The following is a 14,535-nucleotide window of genomic DNA, read 5'->3' on the forward strand; positions in this document are numbered from 1 at the left end:
TGATAGAGTTATTCAAATAAAACATTTCTTAAAAGCCTTGGATATTAATTTTGTCAGGGACAGAGGACAGAATAAGAGGAAACATGCAGACATAGCATTTGAGGCAGAGGAACATGGCTGGAAAGATAGTTTTTCCCTGTGGGGGTTGTCTGCAGAGGTTTCCTTGCAACAGCCACCATTTGCCAGACCATAACAGAAACAAAACACACTGCAGAATGCTGCAGCCAATGGCTCTGGATCAGGAAGAAAGATCCCAACCAGGCCCCAATATGCTAGGGACATGGACCAAGGTCAGATTAAACTGTGGTGGGCCTGCCATAGAAGAGGATGTTTGTGGTTAAAAGGCCACAACATTTGATGACACTCAGGTTCACAACTGAGGTTATGTCCCTAACATTCACTGGTGGCCGCTAACACTTGGTAACTGAAATCGTCGAAAAGACCTTCAAACATACAGGGGATATTCACCATTTTACCATATGTTCTAAAATGATTCAACACCCCAGCTTTAATTTATATAATAATAAATGACAATAACACTATGATTCATTATCAACAATTATATTTTTAGAGAGTTGAGAAATTAGTGGAGAAATATATAAGATGCAGATTCTTCAACACAGTGAACCATGGGGCTCATTGGATGAAGATGGTGTTAATATGAGCCATATCTGCCAAACTGTCTCTGAAGAATGAGGGGCATTTGAATTGAATTGAATAAGGCTGATCGTCTTGTGAAAGGTCTAGTTATGTATAAGGTGGTAAGTGAGCAGCTGGTTCTCATAGTCAAAATGGTGGAATTGGGAGAAATAGGCAGTTGTAAAAACCAAGGTCAAAGGGCCCTTGACTGACAACTGGTCGGAGCATCTTCGAACCGACAAGTTTCCTGTTGTGTTCCAAGCCATTACCCAGCTTCAACCACACATTTATTACTGTCACTGTGATGATGAGGGTCCCTAAGGTTGGAGGGATACAATTTTTCCCTAATCAAGTAGTTTGTCAACCTAAACATAACCAAACTGTGACCATTCGACAATGTTAACCCATGTGTTTATTACGCCTGTCACTGGAACACTCTCACATGTTTTACCCCAAACCTGTGACAATTGGTATGAGCTGAAGGGTTGTTAATGATACCACAGGGAACTTTCAGAGGTAGTTTCCTTGCCTCAGTCGGTCAGACCAACAACATATAGGCAGGTGATCTTAATGTTTAGGCCCATTAGTGTGCTTTCCCCCCTTTTCTCCTTTTTCCCCATCCTTAATGATATGACCCAGCTACTGCATCTGTAGTTCATTCAGACTAATATTTTTCTTGTTGTTAAAACAATAACTTTGCTTATATGGGAAGTAAGCCACTCTCTCTGAACGAATCAGTACATTACAGTACCTTGTACTCTAAATTGGATGAATTCATTTAAATAACAGCGCTAATAAGGAAAGGAAGAATTGTTCATTTAAATATGAGTCTATGACTGAAGCCCATTGAGCTCCAGGCATGTACAGCCAGCGATTGATTACATTGAAAGATGTAGGTCAAGATGAGATCAGTGGCTGTGGCCCTATGATGGAAAGGGATTTAGGACAAACAAGGAATGACCCAGTCAGACTGGACAATTAATCATTGCAGTCTGCCATTTTTACCTGCAGGGTCTGCTAGCACATAATGTTTGGCCTGACATTTACTCCTACTACTATGCTATTGTGGTGGATACTTTTTGCCTAAAAACAAAAAAAAAAGATATACTGAAAAATGAATTTAACAACCCATGTTGTTCACTGTGATCATAGTGTGATACTGAAATATAGAAAATAGAAAATTTGATTATCCTGCCCTAAAGATGTGATGGTAACTGTACACCATTTGACACTATTGGCCTATACAGCTGAACGAATAATGTGTGTCTTTATGTTGCAGTTTCTACACTGATTTTGGGCCCCTAACCTGGCCATGCTGTACAGATACTGCTCCAAACTTAACAAGAAGCTTTAGGTAACACAGAACTTTCCCAGGCACACTATTTATTTAGGAATTTTCAGCAGTCGGCATATTTGTCTCATGTAGTAAGTCGAGCAGTGACATGTACATAGTGATGTTGTTACTGATCGTTGAAATGGGAATGACTTTTTTCTATCACATCAGTCTTTCACAATGTCCAGGAAGAAGCTGGTTCATTTCACTTGTTATGACCAGAAGAAAAGAGCCAATGCTGCTGTCCTTATTGGGGCCTACACTGTAAATATATCTCCGTTTATCCATCAATAATCACTCCATCTTAGAAAAATTCGGAATGGGGCCCACTTTTTGTAAGTGGATCAAAGTCCTATATTCAACACCACTGTCCCAGTCAGGACAAATGGCCTGATTTCTGAATACTTTTCACTCCACAGAGGTACAAGACAGGGTTGCTGTCTGTCGCCTTTCCTGTTTGACATTGCGATCGAACCACTGCCGATTGCTATTAGATCAGATGACAGGATAAAAAGTATATCAAGGGGTGAAACAAACCATAACACTATGCTTTATGCTGATGATCTGCTTTTGCAAATATCAGACCCAACTGAGAGCATGCCCTACTTTCTCCACTGGCTGCAAACATTTTGTAGCATATCAGGGTATAAAGTCAAAAGCTTTATTATTTCCATTGAATAATCTGGCAAAACAGATCACTTATGAAAATCTACCTTTTAAAATTGAAAATGTCAAATTTACTTATCTGGGAATAGAGATAGCAGGTTCAATTAAAGCTATTGTTCAGTATAACTATAGGTCGATTTAAGACCGTACCAAAACTGATTTGGATAGGTGGTCAAATCTTCCATTATCATTGGCAGGGCGGATAAATGTAGTGAAGATGACTGTAATGCCCAGGTTTCTTTATTTATTCTGTCGTGTATTCGTTAGAGTAAAACATATTGACATATGCTTAAAATATAATGATAGGCTTACACTTATGGTGCTTGCCCTCTGGACACTCAGACATTCTCAGAGAGTCCACCAGATGTTTGTCTTATTTACTCTTTACCTTTTTGGGGACGACCTTTGACCTTGGGAATCATCTCTGACCAGCTAATGGATGGGTTCAGAAGGAATGTTCTTGACCAGTGTGTCTTCATCTTCAGATACAAAAACTGCCCTTATTTAGTCAAAGCTCCCATAGGGGATGGCATTTACCTGAAGTCATGGGTGGAATCAAACTCCCTATATAACTGTGTGTAAGACCCCAGCACGTCAGACTTTCACTATCTGGCTTGTGATTGTCTCCGGGTATACCATGGTGCCCGTCCTGACCTGCAAATGTTCTGTGTAATAAACATATTATACATCAAGAACGAGGTCTGCTGAGATTCCTTCATCATCAACAAACTTCTACAACAACATCGACATCTCGGCTGCATCAAATATACGATAATTCCATATGATTCCCATTTTTCTCCCAAAATCCTACTTTGCTCGGCTGGATCGCTTTATTACTGTGTTCATATGGAATAAAAAACCTGCACGTATAAAGAAGGCAAGCCTGGAGAGAGTTAAATCTGACGGTGGTTTGGGTTTACCTAATTTTTTATTTTACTATTGGGCAGCTAATATTGTCAAACTGACATATTGGATCACCATGTTCGCAGATAAGGAGGGTCCGGTCTGGACTGATATGGAACTGAGAGCTACACTTCCAGTTTCCCCGACTTCAATCCTAACTGCCCCTCTCACACTAAATATCAAAGCACCTGGCCTGAACTCAAATTTGGTGGTCCAAAATTCTATTAAGATCTGGCGTCAGTTCAGAAAACATTTTAATTTGACAAATATATGTAGCTTCTCTCCAATAATGTTTAATTATCTTTTTGCACCATCTCAAATAGATCAGGCATTTGCAGTTTGGCACAGAAAGGGCTTGGTCTACTTTCAAGATCTCTTTACCGATGATGGCTTTGCATCATTTAAATTTCTATGTGACGATCAGAATTTACCAAAGTCTCATTACTTCAGATATCTTCAAGTTCTAAGTTTTTCCCAGGTCTACCCATCCCCACCCTCTAAAGATTTAATATTTTCAATCCTTAATGTTAATCCACTCAATAAAGGAGCAATGTCAAAAATATATGCTTTAATCCTGGATGGCTGCCCTCATTCGTGGGACAAAATTAAGGCAGCATTACTTCTCCAAACTCTCGGAGAAGTAATACCAGAAGACACCTGGAAAAATACCATACAGCGTATACACACATCTTCTTTCTGCATTAGACATGGCTTGATTCAGTTTAAGGTTGTCCACAGGTTGCATTATTCTAACGACAGACTGTCTAAATTATACCCTAATGTTGCACCAAACTGTCCTAGATGTCACAATTCTCCTGTTTCTTTGTTATTTGTTTGTTTTTCCTTCTTGCCTTCCCTGACTGCTATCCTAGTCTTCTCAATGCCTATATTCTGACTGTTGGGACTTTTTTCTTATGGTAAAGGTCCAGAATGTTAGTGTTATGACCATAATGATCAACACAGATTGGTTTGAATTTTTTTATTTTCTTTTTCTGTCTCTTTTTTGTATTTGTCTATATTTGCTTTCTTCTTTTGGTGTTCTGTTTGTCAGTGTGATACGTGAGTGTTTCTGTAGATATGTTTGTGGGGAAACCACCTGGTTGGGGTGGGGGGCGGGTGCAAAACATTTGTAAGAAATGCCTAACTAATGATGTCACTGTTTTCAATATGGAAAAATTATGAATAAAGTTTAAAAAAAAAAGAAAAAAAAAAAAGAATCACTCCATCCATCTCTCTGTGTGTCCATCTAACAATCACAAGAAGCCAACAGGACTCTTATCTCAGGAAACAAAACAGCATATCTGCCATTCAGGTACACACACACAAACACAAACACAGCAACACACACAGACACATACACACACTGGACTGTAAAAGGATATTGGTCTTTTGTGGAATACTTACAGCTGGACACCATATGTAAAACAGGGAGTTATTTGACTCTCCAAATCTTTCTGAAAAATATGAAACCTGAGATTTTATCTCTTTGCAAACATGTGATGTTAATCATCAGAATTATAGATCACACATAAATAATAGTCTTTGTTTGTTTGTTTGTGTGTGTGTATATATGTGCCCAACAGGGATGCAGCAGTAGGAGAGTGCTCCTTCAACCTCTCTGTGCTCGACTGCTTACAAGCAATTCGCAAGGTAAACAATGATGATGTATGACTGCCTTAACCACACTAGATCAGTTAGTATATTGAGAAGTATGCAACCCAAAAACCCACTGGCTCTAACCTAATGAACTATAGCCCACTTTTGTTACATCATATTAAACCAATGTAAGATACATTTTAAAATGACTTCATCAGAGAAAAATTAGAGCTGACCTGAAAAAGTAATCTCTGTGTGCACAGAGGTCAGAAGCTAAATACTTTCTTGTTCACCATTATGTGCTTTCTCTAAATCAGGGGTGTCAAACCCCGCCAGGGGGTCCAGGTCGGCCCGCCGGATGCAAAGCACGCTCTAAATAAAAAATAAAAGTCAAACCACCAGTGATTCTCAAACTGGTGGGGCTCAGAGCCATAAAAAGTGGCGCACGTGGTCAGGAGGGTTAAATGTGAGGCGGAACTAATTTTTTTGTGGTCGGCATCTCTTTAATGATGGAACAGTAAACAAATCGTTCTTTCGCTGTGGCCAGGGGTCGGCCACCCGCAGCTCTGCAGTGGCGCCATGTACAGTGTTGTGCATGTCGCGAATTTTTTTCGCAAACAGTGAACTCACGTTCAGGTTTATTTGTTAAATCATCATTGTATCAGGCCAGCATGAAATACCAGCGGCGGCAAATGTGTGTGTGTGTCCCCAGACAGCCGACACACTCAGGCCCCCGGGGCTCCGCCCCCACTCATCAGCTCAGAAAGACGCACAGATCAGAGCTCGTTCCTGTGAAGAAAAAAAACGGGGGGGGGGGGTTACGAAGCCATTATGCTACGATTTTACTGGTCTGGCCCACTTGAGATCAAAGTGGGCAATATGTGGCCCCATAACTAAAATGAGTTTGACACCCATGCTGCAAATACTATGCTCATGCAAAAGAGAAAGAAACACAGGTCATACAGAGTGACATTACATCACAGTATCACACTTCATTAACTACCTCCAGTTTCTCTCTCCTCTCCAGGCATTACAGTATGGTTTCCTGGACTTTGACAGCTTTGATGTTGAGGATTATGAACACTACGAGGTGAGGAGGATGATATCATGAACTGACAGAGCACATTAAAACATCCAAGTAACTGTGTGCAACAACAGTAATAATAATAATTTACCATATGTTGTATTAATATTACATATGATATATTCACAACAAATGTTATTTAATTCATTCTCAAAAAAAGTGTAGGTTAGTTAAGTTAACAAAACAAAACAGAGGTTATAATACTTTGCCCCAAACACCTTAGAGATGCATTATCTAATGATATAGCTGCGCTAGACGACATTGCCCTTGCTTCCAATGAAACAGTCAGGAACTTGGGAGTGATCTTCAATCCTGATTTATCCTTTAATAGTCACTTAAAACAAATTTCTAGGACCGCTTTTTTCCACTTGCGTAATATTTCAAAAATTAGACATGTCCTTTCACAAAAAGATGCAGAAAAACTAGTCCACGCCTTTGTTACATCGAGACTGGACTATTGTAATTCATTATTATCAGGCTCCAGCAGTAAGTCGTTAAAGACTCTACAGCCTGTCCAAAATGCTGCAGCACGTGTCCTGACGAGAACAAAGAGAAGAGAGCACATTTCTCCAATATTAGCATCGCTACACTGGCTTCCAGTTAAATCTAGAATAGAATTTAAAATTCTCCTCCTCACCTTCAAGGCCCTTAATAATATACAACCTTTATACCTTAAAGAGCTGTTAATACCTTTATAAACCCACTAGAGCACTCCGCTCCCAGAATTCAAGCCTACTTGTCGTCCCTAAATTCTCTAAAAGTAGAGTAGGAGCCAGAGCTTTTAGCCATCAAGCCCCTCGGCTGTGGAATAATCTACCACTTTCAGTTCGGGAGGCAGTCACCATCTGTTCGTTTAAGAGTAGGCTCAAAACCTTCCATTTTGATAAAGCTTATAGTTAGAGCTAATTAGTGCGCCAGAACGTTACTTGTTCTATTTTATGACACATGACACACGGAGCTTCTCTTTCCAGCTTCTCCTTCCTCTTCTCCATCCCTATCCCCCTTCCCCGGAATCCCTTTGCTTCATCAACCGCAGATCCAGGGCCTCTGTGGCCGCACCATGGATTGCGGTTTGTGGATCGGGGGGGTCGCGGTGTTGGATCCAGTGTGGCGGATTCTGAGTCATGTGGGCTGATCGTGGTGCTGGTGGCAGACCCTGTGTCGCGTTGGCATTGGGCATGGGCGGTGCACCAGGACCGCGGTGGTCGCTTGTGATGGGTCCTCCTGGTGGGCGGCGGTGGACGGTCATTGAGGACTGGAGTGGCGTATGGTCGGGATGGTGGATCGTGGTCTAGATGGTTGCTGAGCATGGACTGTGCTTGCAGCGGGACTGCTTGGCATGTCATGTTGGGGTTGTCCTTCGGGATGTCTACCCTCATCAATGCTGCTAGAGACTTTGATTATTGATGATGTTTTCCTGCACGTGGCATCTATTGCACTTCTGTCCGTCCTGGAAGAGGGATCCCTCACATGTGGCTCTCTCTGAGGTTTCTACATATTTTTACCCTGTTAAAAGTTTTTTTTGTAGTTTTTCCTTACTCTTGCTGAGGGTTAAGGACAGAGGGTGTCACACCCTGGTAAAGCCCTATGAGATGAATTGTAATTTGTGAATATGGGCTATACAAATAAAATTTGATTGATTGATTGATTAAGTGATTTACAACAAAACATATGCAATAAATTAAATAGATAGTCAATAAAATAATGTAGAGTAGGCCTTGCAATAAAAGTGAGTATGATAAAGAGATCCATTAGGAGATACTGGGTTTGCCTATACCTGAGATCTACGGTGGCCCTGAGAGCTCAACGAACAGCAACTTAAGAAAACACATGCAAGTTGACAAAACACATGCAAGTTGACAAAACAAAGCAAAGTAAGAAAACATCTTCATCAATTTTGCAACACATTACAGAAACGCGCTGCAAATAGACACACGCGCTGCAAATAGACACACGCGCTGCAAATAGACGAACGCGCAGCAAATAGACGAACGCGCAGCAAATAGATGAACGCGCAGCAAATAGAGGCGACAACACAACGGAAGTGTTTCCAGAGGACAGCTAAAAGGGATGGACACCGCTGTCACAGGAGACACTAAAACGTCCAATACACCATACAATTTCAGTTCCGCACAGGGGTTGTCATCCCGCGGCTCTGGAGCCGAACGCGGCTCTTCAGCCCCTCTGCAGTGGCTGTACTGTACAGTGTTGTGCATATGTTTCGTGATCGCTGAACTTAACGAATCAGTTGATTCGTGTTTTGTCAACTTGCATGTGTTTTCTTAAGTTGCTGTTCGTTGAGCTCTCAGGGCCACTGTAGAGATCTCCTGGCAGGGAGTTCCACAGCTGAGGGGCCAGAACAGCAAACACCTGGTCACCTTCAGTAAGGGGGAGCAAGGACTGATAAATGTGGTAACTGAATGATGTGACAGGACTTGTTGAGACAGTCTGGATTCAGCCGGAGCAAGGGGGAAATTGCCAGCTCTTAAAGATACAATCAAGCCACACACACACACACAAACAAACACACAAACATAGAGCATGAACAAAGTGCACAAACATTGAATGAAAATGAATGATTTTATTTCCTAATACGGATAAAGCTCTAAAAAAAGCTAGAGCCTACATTTACCATTATACCCAACCAATATTTGGTTTGATGCTCCTTGTCTGGTACACAACCATGTCTTTCACACTGTACATTTCCAGTTTGTGTGCATACTTATTTATCAATATATAATTTCCAAGTCCAACTCTTTCTGCATAATTATGGCCAGGAGAGTTTTTTTTTTTGCAGAGTGAGTGGGACTCGTAAGGAGAATGCTGACATTTACATGCAGAATCTACAGTTTAAATTAAAAAAATCTTCAGGAGCACATCCTGATATCATATTGATGTTGTGGTACCACGTTATTGTTAAATTATGATTTCATGTTATGTCTGTTTTCAGTGGTGGATGACATTCAAAACATTTAGCAACCTCTGCAGGCCCCCCTGGCATGAGACCTACAGAGGGGAGGGGAAATCAATTTGTGTCAATGACATTTTATATGATGGCAATTTTTGCATCTGTAAAATCATAAAGAATTTCGCTGTGGTATTGTTGTGCAGTGTACATGCCATACACACTACTTTTTTAAATGTCATTGTTGGTAGTACAACTTGATGACGCTAAATCATACCACTGGTCCTTTCAAAAATATATGTAATAAACAGTCTTACATGACTCAAGCACAGTTGTATTGATTGTTAGAAATAATATCAGCTTATCATTACAAGTTTTAGTTATACCTGTATTGAATGTTTTAAAATGTTGGCATAATTCTCTCACCCACAATGTCTCCATCTGTTGTCACCATGTATTTAGAGTGAAGAGAACGGGGATATGAACTGGATCATACCAGGGAAGATTTTTGCATTCAGCAGTCCACACCCTCACAATAAAATAGATAATGGTCAGTTTGAGCCCTTGAAACAACTTCCCTCTAAAGCACAGGTATATACAGTGTCCACTGTCCACCCACAATCTGTCTGATACAAAGTATTTGAATGGAAATGTACTGTTCTATTAATCAATACCACTGTAACTGAGTGCCATTAAATCACACTCCACATTGAATGTTGTTCCAGGTTATCCTCTACATGCACCAGAAGCATACTTCGCATAACTTGAGAAAAACTACATCACATCCGTGGTCTGTTTAGCAAGAACTTGAATGACAGCAGGCGGTTTGACAATGCAGGATTTGAACACCATGATCTCTACTTCCTGGATGGGACCATACCCTCTGATCTCATCATTAGGCACTTTCTGCATGTATGTGAAAACACTGAAGGGGTTGTGGCTGTGCACTGTAAAGGTGCTTGGATCAGAATCTGCCGGCCTGGATCCATCATTGGCCCACAACAGAACTTCTTAGATGGTGGATGGTACCCAGAGGAGAGGCTGACAGTAGCCCCAATGAGTTTGCAGAAATGGACAGGATGAAGCACAAAAAGGACACCTCAGAGTAATGGAACTCACATTTTTCAGGTTTGAGGAAGAGATGGTTTTCATGCAGGTGCTGGAGGACGACTCTGACATGATGGATGTGCTCATGGAGGGATTTGGAGAAAATCAGAATGTCATCCAAATAGACAAAAACAAAATGGTTTAGCATTTCTCTCAGTACCTCGTTAATGAGCCCCTGGAAAACCTTGTCACCCTCCCTGACCCGGACCAGGTGGTAGGCGTTACGGGGGTACAACTTCTTGCTAAATACCTCACTCAGCTCATGGTACATGGAAGGGACTTGGGACAACTCCAGAGGACTAGGAGGCTTAGGAACCGAGGACAAAGCTCTAGTGAGGAGACAAGAAGATTTGAACTTTGGACCCCACTTGACCACAGTTCCCAAAAAACAATTGATATGAATGTGATGAGACAACCAGGGGAACACTAGCACAACAGGGAACTCAGGAGAATGGATAAGATTAAACTGAATCTTGACATAATGTTTCTCAAAAATAGACAAAATAACAGGAGCGGTAATATGGGTTACCGTACATTTTGCCAAGGGCCTACCATCGAGGTTGTAACTGAGAGAGGATGGTCCAGGCTAGTTATGGTCAGGTGAAGGCTGCTGGCAAGGGTGGGGTCCAAGAATTTCCCAGTCCATAAGTCCAGGAAACGGTGACAGGAAGTTGCAGGTCACTGGAGGGGGTTCCATTGCCTGCTGTAAGGATCAGTCGGAATTCGAATCTGGGTCTCCCGTATAGTAGGCGGAATTGCCTACCACTGAGCTACGAGGGGTGATGATGCACATGCAGAGAAACCCTAAACCATAACCCTATGACTTATGTTTTGTTATTTCTCCTTAGGTATTAAAAACAAGATTTAATATGACCTTTTTTGCAACACAGCTTTTCCAAGGATATTTTCTCATGTCCTCATGAGAAGAAAACATGTTTTGATATATAAATAATGAAAACTACACAATTATATAAACAGAAATTATAATTCAGCTTGAATTATTGCAAACACATCAAAAACACATGTTCAACAATACTCAAATATATAAGAAATGTCATGGTTCCCTTTCCTCAACATTCACTTCTTACTCTCCTAAAAATTTGGAGAATTTCCCCTCAAACTGGTTGTCTTTGGTAGGCAGATATTTCTGCTTTGTTTTCTGCTTTTCTCCCTCAGTTCTGTTATGTGGTACATCATAAGCTCCCTCATGTTTAGCTCCCACTGCATCCTCTGCTCTCTCTCTCTGCATCCTTAGCTGTTTAAGCATCTTCAGCTCTTTTTGCATTCTCATCTCACTCATACTCAACTCCCTCAGCCTCCTGCATCTTCACCTCTCTGAATCCTCAGCTCTCTCTGCATCTTCAGCTCCCGCAGAATCCTTAGCTTCACTGTCACTACTGTATTTAGCCAATCCTTATTTTTCTGGCAGCCATTCATCATCACTCTCACTAGCATCAACGTCACTTGACCTTTGATGCTATTTGCTCCACAATCATCTTTTGATATTTTTGTTGGATTAATAATAACCAAGCTAGATGATAACAAAATGTTATAAATAAACTGAAGGATAAATTCTAAAACATGGGTCTATATCTCAGATTTAGCTGATGTTAAAGCAGCTTTCTAGATCTCGGTTATTTGCTGCAATGTTGGAAGACAAGAGTTTGTCAGGTTCAATGGGCTGTTGTCTATTTTCTGTATGTGTGTAGGAAACAGCACAGTTTGTGGGTTCAGGGTGACGTCCATCACTCCAAACAGAAACTGGTTCAGCAGAGGCTGAGTAGGCAGCAGCAGTATCAGCAGCATCAGCAGACTCACAGCCCTGACTCTGAGGAAGGTAAACAGGAAACCATGTCCCGCCTTGTATCAAGCATGGATGACCTGTCAATCAACGACACCCTCTTCAAATGGGAAGTCAGTGGATTTCTATTATTGTACACATTTAAACTTATAAAGACATTTGATTTACAGCTTGGCAAAATCCAGTCATATATGGACAAGTGCACTCTGTGGCCGCCTGAAATGTTCATTCATAATAACTTTACTCCTTGGATTTCTTCAGAGCTCCCTCAAAGAACAGCATCATTACAAAAGTGAACAATTCCTACATTAATGTGACACCTTGTCCACAAAATGGAACAATAACATCAGCAGTGCAGTGGAACAAGCTCATGTGTCTCTCAACTGCAACTGCACTTATTTTTAGAAGTTGAATGCACTAAATGTTTCTCAACATAAAAATAACATTAAATAGTTTATCAGCTAATTGCAGAGTGTGCACAGATTACATTCAAATCAGATTAATCAAACAAAGTACAGGAACAATAAGTATAATATTCTGTACAAATGTGTTGAAAGAAAGAAGTTCGGAGAGGCCATGGAGAAGGACTTTCGGTCGGCACCAAAGTGTTTCTGGAAGACTATCCGGCACCTCAGGAGGGGGAAACGGGGAACCATCCAAGCTGTGTACAGTAAGGATGGGACTCTGTTGACCTCAACTGAGGAGGTCGTCGGACGTTGGAAGGAACACTTTGAGGAACTCCTGAATCCGAATAACACACCCTCTATGTTGGAGGCAGAGCTCGAGGTTGATGGTGTTTCGTCGTCAATTTCCCTGGTGGAGGTCACTGAGGTAGTCAAACATCTCCGCAGTGGCAAAGCCCCAGGGATTGATGAGATCCAGCCAGAAATGCTAAAGGCTCTGGGTGTTGAGGGGCTGTCATGGTTGACACACCTATTCAACATCGCGTGGGAGTCGGGTACAGTGCCAAAGGAGTGTTCAAAAAGGGGGACCAGAGAGTGTGTACCAATTACCGGGGTATCACACTTCTCAGCCTCCCTGGTAAAGTCTATTCCAAGGTGCTGGAAAGGAGGGTTCGGCCGATCGTCGAACCTCAGATTGAAGAGGAACAATGCGGTTTTCGCCTGGAACTACGGACCAGCTCTTCACTCTCGCAAGGATCCTGGAGGGGGCCTGGGAGTATGCCCATCCGGTCCACTTGTGTTTTGTGGATCTGGAGAAGGTGTATGACCGGGTCCCCCGGGAGAAACTGTGGGAGGTGCTGCGGGAGTATGGGGTAAGGGGGTCTCTCCTCAGGGCCATCCAATCTCTGTACTCCCAAAGCGAGAGCTGTGTTCGGGTCCTCGGCAGCCAGTCAGTTTCGTTCTCAGTGGGTGCTGGTCTCCGCCAGGGCTGCGCCTTGTCACCAATCCTGTTTGTGATATACATGGACAGAATATCGAGGCGTAGTCATGGTGGGGAGGGGTTGCAGTTCGGTGGTCTGAGGATCTCGTCACTGCTTTTTGCGGATGATGTGGTCCTCATTGGATCATCGGCTTGTGACCTTCAGCACTCACTGGATCGGCTGGCGGCCGATTGTGAAGCGGCTGGGATGAGGATCAGCACCGCTAAATCTGAGGCCATGACTCTTAGCAGGAAACCGATGGATTGCTTACTCCGGGTAGGAAATGAGTCCTTAGCCCAAGTGAAGGAGTTCAAGTACCTCGGTGTCTTGTTCGCGAGTGAGGGTACTATGGAGCGTGAGATTGGCCGGAGAATCGGAGCAGCGGGGGCGGTATTGCGTTCGCTTTACCGCACCGTTGTAACGAAAAGAGAGCTGAGCCGTAAAGCTCTCGATCTACCGGTCGATCTTCGTTCCTATCCTCACCTATGGACATGAGGGCTGGGTGATGACCGATAGGACGAGATCGCGGGTACAAGCGGCAGAGATGAGTTTTCTCAGAAGGGTGGCTGGCGTCTCCCTTAGGGATAGGGTGAGAAGCTCAGTCATCCGTGAGGAACTCGGATTAGAGCCGCTGCTCCTTTACTTAGAAAGGAGTCAGCTGAGGTGGTTCGGGCATCTGGTAATGATGCCCACTGGGCGCCTCCATTGGGAGGTTTTTCAGGCACGTCCAGTGGGGAGGAGACCTCGGGGAAGACCCAGGACTAGGTGGAGAGATTATATCTCAAAACTGGGTGGGAACGCCTCGGGATCCCCCCGTCAGAGCTGGTCAATGTGGCCCGGGAAAGGGAAGTCTGGGGCCCCCTGCTTGAGCTGCTCCACCCGCGACCCGACCCCGGATAAGCGGATCAGAAACTTGCATAGACATTTTTGGGGGCAAGGGCTCAATCGAGAATAATGGCACTTCTCATAATTATTTATAAAAAAAGATTTTTATTAAAGTTGAATATAGTAGAACATCTCTGACGTACTTAACACTTTAGTTGATTACCCTCAAACTCACTCAATTGGTAAATAACAGTTCACAAATAGACAGTGGTCTTCTTTGGTATTCACTCTC

At 42.5% G+C, this 14,535-nt stretch overlaps 1 pseudogene; it reads left to right on the plus strand.

The window, feature by feature from the left end:
- The first annotated feature begins 280 nt into the window (after positions 1-280).
- Positions 281-12,346, plus strand: LOC133968307 (dual specificity protein phosphatase CDC14AB-like; annotated as a pseudogene).
- Positions 12,347-14,535: the final 2,189 nt, after the last annotated feature.

This window comes from Platichthys flesus, chromosome 14 (assembly GCF_949316205.1).
Source record: "Platichthys flesus chromosome 14, fPlaFle2.1, whole genome shotgun sequence".
NCBI lineage: Eukaryota > Metazoa > Chordata > Actinopteri > Pleuronectiformes > Pleuronectidae > Platichthys > Platichthys flesus.